The following is a 9,553-nucleotide window of genomic DNA, read 5'->3' on the forward strand; positions in this document are numbered from 1 at the left end:
CGATTCTTTCAAAGAATCAACTTTTGGTTTTGTTGATTCTGTTGTTTTTCTATTCTCTATTTCATTTATTTCTGTTCTAATCTTTATTATTTCCATTCTTGTGGTGGCTGTGGGCTGCTTTTGCTGTTCTCTTTCTATTTGCTCAAGTTGTGTAACTAATGTTTTGATTTTCACTCAGTTTTCTTTTTTGATATTCCTGTAAATTGATCTCTGAGCACTGCCTTTCCTGCGTCCCAAAAGTTTTGGTCTGTCATGTTTTCACTCTCATTTAATTCTAGGAATTTTTGTATTCCCTCTTAGATTTCGTCTATTACCCACTTGTTTTTAAGCAAGGTGTAATTCACTTTCCATGTATTTGATTTGTTTTTGTTGATCTTCCTGTTACTGATTTTGACTTTTATGACGCTGTTGTGATCAAAAGAATGCTTTCTATTATTTCAATGCACTGGATTTTATTGAGGGATGCTTTGTGGCCTAAAATGTATTCTATCTTGGAGAATATTTCATGTGTATTGGAAAAAAATGCATACTTTGCTGCTGTTGGGTGGAGTGTTCTATATATGTGTATGAGGTCAAGTTGGTTGATTTTGGCCTTTAGATCTTCTATATCTTTGTTGAGTTTCTTTCTGGGTATTTTGTCCTTTTCTAAGAGTGAGGTGTTGAAGTCTCCTACTACTATTGTGGAACTCTCTATTTCTCTTTTCAGTGCTGTTAGAGTTTGTCTTGTGTATTTTAAATCCCTGTCATTGGGTTCAGTGATATTTATTAAGGCTATGTCTTCTTGGTAGATTGTCCTTTTAATCATTATATAATGTCCTTCCTTGTCTTTTAGGATTGATTTTGCCTTAAAGTCTATTTTATCTGAGATTAATGTTGCCACTCCTGCCTTTTTTTTGGTTACAGTTTGATTGATTTATTTTTTCATCCTTTGATTTTTAATATATTTATATCTATGTGTCTCAGATACATCTCTTATAAACAGGATATTGATGGGTCATGTTTTTTTATCCATGGGGCCACTTTCTTTCTCTTTCCAGGTACATTTAAGCCATTTTCATTCAATGTGATTATCAATAGGTATTAGATTAATGCTGTCATATTGTGATTTTGTGTGTATGTGTGTGTGTGTGTGACACTGATGTTTTCTTTGTTCCTCCTCCTTTTCTGTGCTGAGTTCCTTTTTGTGTGTGTAGATTTTCTTTTCTTACTATAGATTTTATGTTTAGAGAGATTTTATGCTTTTCTTCTTTTTTATTTTGATGAGTAGGTTTGTTAACTTTCTTTGTAGTTACCTTGAAATTTACCTTTATCTTCCTAAATTTCAACAAGTCTTTTATTGTTTGATGTTGCCTTGACTGCCTCTCCATTTGAAAATTCTATACCTACACTGTTTATTCCCCCCTTTTAACATTTTGACACTGTTGTCATTTTCAGATTGATGTCTCTATTTCTGTTTTAAGTCTTTTAGCTTTGTTTTATTACTGAGACTTCTTTACAAGGTTGGTGTCTTAGTCATCTAGTGCTGCTATAATAGAAACACCACTAGAGGATGGTTTTAATGAAGAGAAGTTTATTTCCTCATTGTTAAAGTAGGCTAAAAGTCTAAATTCAGGGTATCAGCTCCAGGGGAAGGGTTTTTCTCTCTGTCGGCCTTCTTCTGTTCAGTGTTGCCCCGGACTAGGAGCTCCTCTGCGCAGGGACCCCAGTCCAAAGTACACGCTCTGCTCCCGGCACTGCTTTCTTGATGGTATGAGGTCCCCTTGTCTCTCTGTTCACTTCTCTCTTTTATATCTCAAGAGATTGCTTTGGGATACAATCCAATCTTGTAGATCCAGTCCTGCCTTACTAACACAACTGCCACCCATCCTCCCTCATTAACATCATAGAGTCAGGATTTACAACGTATAGGATAATCACCCAGTACCAGGAATCATGGCCCAGCCAAACTGATGCACACGTTTTTGTGGGGACATAATTCAATCTATGACAGTTAGTATCTGGCCAATGCTGTCCTGTGTCCTAGACTCCAGTTATTAGCTGATATTGTTGGTTCTTTAACCAAAGGACTCTCTTTAATATTTCTTGTAAATTTGGTTTGATTTTTACGAATTCCCTTGATTTCTATTTATCTGGAAATGGCCTAATTTCACTACCACATTTGAGAGAGATTTTTTCAGGATATATCATCCTTGGTTGGCAGTTTTCTTCTTCCAAGGTTGTGTACACGTCATCCCTTTCTTGCCTGCACAGTTTCTGCCGAGTAATCAGAGCTTAGTCTTGTTGTTTCTCCTTTGTAAGTGACTTTTCATTTTTCTCGAACTGGTCTCAGGATTCTTTGTTTTTGGTTTTGGCAAGTGTGATTATAATGTGTCTTGGTAACATTCTTTTGGGGTCTATCCTATACTGTGGTCGTTGAGCTTCTTGGACAGTCAGCTTTTTGTCTTTCATGATATTTAGGAAGTTTTATGCCAAAAAATCTTCAAAAGTCTTCTCTGTGTTCTTCATTTTCTTCCTCTGTTCTGGAACTCCAATCATAAGCAAATTTTTGCTCTTGATTGTGTCCTACATGATTTTAAGGTTTTCTTCATTCTTTTCTCTGATTTTTTTCTCAAACAAATTGGCATCCATGGATTTGTCTTCAATCTTGCTGATTCTGTCTTCCTTTTTTTCAAATTTATTCTTAAAACTTTCTTCTGAGTTGTCCATTTCTGAAATTTTTTTGTTTATCTTTTGGATTTCTAGTTGCTGTTTTTACGATTTCTAATTGTTTATTCATTTTATCGACTTGCTCTTGTATTATTTTCTTGAATTCATCTATTTGCTTTGTCTGTGTTTTCCTTGATTTTGATTATGTTTTCATTGGTTTAGTCTGTGTTTTCCATGATTTTGCATATTTGTTCCTTGGTTTTGTCTGTGTTTTCCTTGATCTCTTGCCTAATCTCTTGGCATGCCCTAAGTACTAGTCTTTTGATTTCCATATCAGGTATTTCCACTGCCTTTTCTTCTACCAGAAGGTCAACTGATTTTTTGTTTTGGTCACTTGCTGGGGCCATCTTGTCCTGCTTTTTTATATGTTTTGATATTGTCTGTCTTCTAGACATTAAGGTATTATTTTCTTTATTTATTGATTGTATGTTTGTTTGTTTCATCTTGCTTCTTTTTTTGTTTCTATGTTTCAGGGTGGGTGGGCCAGGCATGCTTTGCTGCTTGTTGGACTGTGGGAACAGTAGCTCGCACCTCCTTGTCCAGGTGTGCAGGGCAGTAGCAAGCAGAGTGTGCCTGCTTCACTGTACACTGGTTTGCTGAGGCAGCTATGGGCAGAATTAGTGTGCACTGTCTGCCTCCTGATATTGGTACAGCAACATGGAGGCATTCACAGCCCCTCGCCAGATAGGTGTGGGTGTTGGACTTGGACTGGTACAGGCTTGCTTTCTACCATTCCATAGCTGTCAAGTGGTGGGAGGGGAGGGGCAGTGTGGGCCCAGTGCAGCAGTGGGCCCTAGTGCTGGGAATGCTCTAGCCATGGCAGCATGGTGAGGGCTAGAGGGAAAGGGGTATGGCATACTGGGCTAGGTGGGGGAGGAGAAAGAAAAGAAAAGAGAAAGAAAAAAGTATAGTCAGCAAATGGGGTGACTCAGACCCATGGGCAGGTGGGAATTGGGGGGAGGTGATATACGGGGCTAGGTATGAGGGAGAAAGAAATGTAAGAAAGAGAAAAATAGCAAAAAAGTGATGCCAGTGAGTGGGGATGGAGCAGACCCAGGGGCCAGTGGGAAGGCAGAGGAAATGACGTACGACACTAGGCAGAAGGGAGAAAGAAAAGAAAGAAAAAGAAAAAAATTGTGGCATGGTGGGTGTCATGGATGGGAGTGAAGTGAACCCAGGGCAGTAGCAAGCTGGTGTGCTGGTGACTCTGTAGCCTCAGCAGTGTGGTGAGGTCTGTCAGGCAGTGATGGGGGTGGTGTACAGGGACAGGTGGGGGGATAATGAAAAGAAGGAAAGAGAAAAAAATGGCAGGGCAGTGGAAGCTGGAAGGTGGTGGCAGGGTGGACTGCGGACAGTGTCGGGCTGGTGGTTTTCTAGCTGTGACAGTGTGATGGTGCCCAGAGGAAGTGATATAGGTGGCATACAGGGCTAGGTGGGAGGGAAAAAGAAAAGGAAGAAAGAAAAAAATGGCATGGTGCAAGCTGGAAGGTGAAGGCAAGTGAGACCTAAGGAGGTGGCAGACTGGCATTTATTCATGGCAGTGTGGTGTGGCCTGTCAGAAAGTGGTAGAGGTGGCATACAGGATAGGTGGGAGGGAGAAAGAAAGGGAATAAAGGGGGAAAATGGTGCTGTGGGTTCCAGTGGGTGAGGGCTGAGCAGATCTTAGCTGGTCGTGGGATTGTGGCACTCTAGCCAAGGCAGTGTGGTGCAGCGTGGCCTGGCGGGAAATGGTAGAGGTGGTGTACGGAGCAGAAGAGTGAGGGCTGGAAAAGCATGTTTCTCTGGTTACCGGGTGCTCTTTCTCCTGTTGAGAGCTCCCTGAAGTTTCCTTGCCATACTCCTGTCTGGTGTCATTGCTGGCTGTGCTCCAAGGTAGTGACGCTGTGCCCTGTTAGTTGGCAGAGGACCTCCACTCTGTATCTCTCCTCTTTCTCTGTTTTCCTTCAGTTTCTTCTTCCATTCAGGTTTTGATCTAGGTCTTTATCCCTTCACTTGATGCTTAAGGTTCCAGGATTGACATTTGTATCTGTTTTAATCAGTTTTTTGGGTCTTTGCTGCAGCAGGATGGCATGGTGCATCTGTCTATGGTGCCATGTTGGCTCCGGCTCTCTTTCTTGTCTTGTAAATGACCTTTTACTTTCTTCATGTATGATGCGCTTGGTGTAATCCCACAATTCATCTGATCTTCTATCATTAGTGTTCAGTGAGTCAAATCTATTCTTAAGATGGTCTCTAAATTCAGGTGGGATATCGAGTTCATAGTTTGGTTTTTGTGGACTTCTTTTAATTTTTTTCAGCTTCAACTTGAACTTGCATATGAGCAATTGATGGTGTTTCGCAGTCAGCCTGTGATGGTTAAGACTGTGTCTCGGTTTAGCTGGCCATGATTCTCAGTGTTTTGGCAGTCATATAACGTTGTGATCACTTCCCTGGTGAGACTTGATGCATGATCACCTCATGTTGGGATCTGCTGTGAGTAGCCAATCAGTTGAAGCGGAGTTTCCTTAGGCGTATGTCCTGCATCGAGTGTGGGCAGATGTTCTGGCAGGGCTGGGGCACTTTCACTCATTCTGGATCCAGCAGTAGCTCCTGTTCATCTGACCTCCAGTTCTTGAGACTTGAGCTAGCAGCTTACCTGTGGTCTTGCCTGCTGATCTTAGGATTCATCGTTCCTCACAGCTTGTGAGCAACAGCCCTGCTCTCAGGCCTACCAATCTTGGGTTCTCCAGTCCCTGTGGCTACATGAATCAGGAAAAGCCTCTTTCCTGACCCATGGACTTGGGAAGTTACAGCCTCTATAACAGTGTGAGCCATTTCCTCGACATAAATCTCTCTCTCTGTGAATATGTATTTATATGCTTTACTGGTTGTGCTTCTCTAGAGAACCGAGTCTAAGACACAGCCCCTTGCCTTATTCTGACTTGTGATATTGAGCTTCTGTATTTTCTCTTTCTACAAGTATAGTTGATTTGATTCCTCTGTATTCCATCTGGTGAGGTCCAGGTTTATAGTCACCATTTATGTTGCTGAAAAAAGGTATTTCCAATGAATAGGTAGTTGGTCTGGCAAAATTCTATCATGTGATCTCTATTATATTATCTCTATTATATTATGGTGTATTCCTATCACTGAGGCAATATTTTCCAACTACTGATCTTTCTGTGTTTCCAACTTTTACATTCCAGTCACCAATAATTATAAACGTATCTTGATTGCATGTTTGATCAATTTCTGACTGCTGAAGTTGGTAAAAATATTCATTTTCTTTATCTTTGAGGCATCAGTGGTTGATGTGTAAATTTGAATAGTAGTTGCATTTAGTGGTCTTCCTTGTAGGCATATGGATATTATCCTATAACTGACAGCTTTCTACTTTGGGATAGATCTTGAAATGTTCTTTTTGACAATGAATCTTTATAACTCACTAAAAAAGCAGAGGGAAAAAATATAATGTCGTCAGGGGTAATGATTCACAGATGTAGTGATTCTCAAGTTGTACGTTCCTATCTCCAGAGATTTTATAAAAGAGTCCCTGCTTAATTCTGAGGCTTCTAATATCCCTCCATTCTATGGGGAGTGGGGAGATATATTTTTGTTTGGGCCTCGTCTTTCCCTTTGAAAACTCTTACTCTACCATGTTCCTTTAGTGCTATTTTAATAAGGAACATCTGCATTTGAAAATGATGCAACAAAAATATTTGGTACAGAAACAACTGTGCCCTGCAATTTGAAACATAAGCAGGCTTCCCATAATGTAGAGTCAAAAACACTGCTATTTAAATTATAAATTTCATTTTCCCAGTCTGTTTGCTCCATCAAGCCTAGGTAATTCTTCCATGTCTTCTGCTTCCTCTTCCTCACCTAAGACTGGCTATCATGCAGGTGAAGAACAGCTCAGTGGTGACTGAGTTCTTCTTTTTGGGAATCCCACACATACAGGGTTTGGAGACTTGCTCTTCTATGCCTGCACCTTGCTGGGAAATTCTTTTTATCCTTGTAGCTGTTCCTTCTTCTACTCACCTTTACACAGCTATGTATTTTTTCCTAGGGAACTCGCCTATGTTTGACATTGGTTTCTCCTTTGTGACCTGCTCCAAAATGCTGCTCTACCCTATAAGACTGAGCTGACTTATTTCCCACAAGGACTATTTCTCCCAACTCTTCTTTTTCCATTTCCTAAGGAGCATTGAGTGCTTTCTATATACCGTGGTGGCCTATGACTGCTGCACTGCCATTTGTTACCCTTTGAAGTACACAGCTATCATGAACCCTAGAATCTGTGTGGCTGTGGTTGCAGTACATGGCTGCTAGGGTGTGTCCATTCCAGTATCTTGATTTTCCTCACCTTCACCTTACCATACTACAGCCCCAATACAGCAAAACACTTCTTCTGTGACATCCCAGCACTATTGCCCTTGACCTCTGCTGATATGTCTCTAGCCCAGAGGGTGAGTTTCACCAACATTGGTCTACTATCTCTTGTCTGCTTTCTCCTCATCCTTGTGTCCTATAGTCATATCATAGTCTCTCTCTTGACTATGCGTTCAACCGAGGGTAGTCACTGTCTTCTCCACTTGCAATGCTTACCTCCTTGCTATCCTATATGCATATAAGCCCATCATCACTGTCTACCAGCAACCCATATACATGCTGGGAACTGTTATCCAAATTCTGATGAATCTGGTAGGAGCAATGCTGAACCCAATGATCTATATCATAAGTAATAAGGAGGTAAAAATAACCCCCCAAAAATATTTCATAGGACAGACCATATTCCTGAGAGTGAATAAAAGTGGATGAATGGATGGATGGCCTGGAATTCTTTTTAGCCCAAAGATACAAAATTTTATGTTGGCATCCTCACATGTGACAATGACTGACTTTTCACCACACTCTGAATCACATGGACAGCTATATCTTAATGCTTTATCTTCTTGTTTATTTTCTTGCATTATATATGTTGTCTTTCCCCTCCTCACCCTTCAAAAATAATAGTCATGCTGGTTGTTATTTTGCCTTTCTTCTGTGGAGAACCATCTGTCACTGGAACGAGAGATTTTAGCATAGCACCATTGTCTCCATCTTTCCCTATTTACTCCCCTCCAAACTATGTGTGCGAGGGCATTGGGGGGTTCAGTGGTAGAATTCTCACCTCCCAAGTGGGAGACCCTAGTTCAATTCTTGGCCAATGCACCTCATGCACAACAGCCATGGGTCTGTCATTGGAGGCCTTCATGTTGCTGTGATGCTGAACAGTTTTACATAGAGCTTCCAGAGTAAGAAGGACTAGAAAGAAAAGCCTGGTGATCTATTTTCCAAAATCAGTCAACAAAAACCCTATGGATCACTGCAGTCTGATCCCCAAATGACCATGGGGATGGCGCAGGACTAGGCAGCATTCTGCTCCCTTGGGCATGGGATCGCCATGCGTTGGGGCAACTCATCGGTGGCTAAAAACAACAAACTATGGGTGAGACCAAGTTTATGACAAGAAGCAATAAATTTTAAAAAAAGAGTTTAATTAACTGATTGAGAGATCAATATAATCTTATCTGTCTTTTAATATTAGGAAGACTGAATGTTAGAGGTAAGATAATCTTTTTTTCCATCCCAACGGTCTAGAAAAGGAATAACTTAGAATTTGTCAACATGGATACTCTCCCCCCACCCCATACTATACTTACGTTTGGCCTCATGCCTGATCTCTCCACCTGAAGGTCCTAAGGCAAATGAGGTTAGCCCCATCTTCCTAAGGAAAGTGAAAAACATTGTGACTAGTATCCTGGACTTGGCTTTCTCATATATTAGATTTAAATATCTTTCTCATATTTCTGGGTAAGATTCCATTGGAAAAGTTTGAAAGCCTCTGGACTATCCACTATGCGATCTCCTTGTATCTTCCAGGACTAACATACATAACGGATATAATTTTTTTTTTTTTTTTACCCATGACTGTAAAGTTATTGATTTGTTGCTTTGGTAACAATGGGAGTGCATTTTCCCTCTGCTCTAACATATATACATGCCAATATCTAATTTATTTAAAGATATAAAACACTTCTGGGAAGTACCATATTTTTATACAAATAACACATACCTTATGCATTTTCTTGCCACTCCCCTCCCCAGGCATCCTCACAAGCTCACTATGCTAATTTTTCTTCACAGCCACATTTAAAAAAAAAAAAAAGCCGGCATGGGGGAAGGCATAGTTGGCAAACAAATGCAGAAGGCTCACGTTATATTCATAAAAATATATCTGCTTCTGGGGGATATGACAGGGATACAGGCCTTAATATGCATATACAGACGGAGATGAGGCATGGTCTTATAGAAGTTCCACCTTCCTTAAAGAGTGGGAATGCCAATCAGCTACGCTTAGTTCTCTGTTACGGAGAGCATTTTCAGAAAGCAGGTTAGGTTTGGCAGCAGAGGACTCAGGTGCTTTTATTTACAGGCTCCACAAGTAGGAAATGCAGTTAGACCTCCATTTGAGATCTGGTTTCTCCTCAAAGGATGCTACTGACCCAACTTGTTCTCCTTTTGCTCTTTGCTCCCAAGTGCTCTCAGAAGTGAGAAGGACTTAAAATTCAGTCACTGATAAGCTGGACATCTGGAGTTAGGCTCCCTGCAGGGGGCAGCTTTTGAAAATATGCTTGAAGATCATTTTAGTCCCGTTTGGGTGATTCATGTCTGGTGGCTGGCCATCCATTAATGACTCAATTCTTGGAAACATTTTAAGACAAATTGAAAACTGAAGTCAAAATGCTACATCCATTTTTTGTTTTTAAAATATTTTATTGTACTTCAGGTGAAGGCTTACAGAACAGATAGTTTCTCATGTAAC

At 40.6% G+C, this 9,553-nt stretch overlaps 1 pseudogene; it reads left to right on the forward strand.

The window, feature by feature from the left end:
• Positions 1-6,582: 6,582 nt before the first annotated feature.
• LOC111819335 (putative olfactory receptor 10D3) lies at positions 6,583-7,496 on the forward strand (annotated as a pseudogene).
• Positions 7,497-9,553: the final 2,057 nt, after the last annotated feature.

The sequence above is a fragment of the Trichechus manatus genome, unplaced genomic scaffold (genome assembly GCF_000243295.1).
Source record: "Trichechus manatus latirostris isolate Lorelei unplaced genomic scaffold, TriManLat1.0 scaffold00392, whole genome shotgun sequence".
NCBI classification, from domain to species: Eukaryota; Metazoa; Chordata; class Mammalia; order Sirenia; family Trichechidae; genus Trichechus; species Trichechus manatus.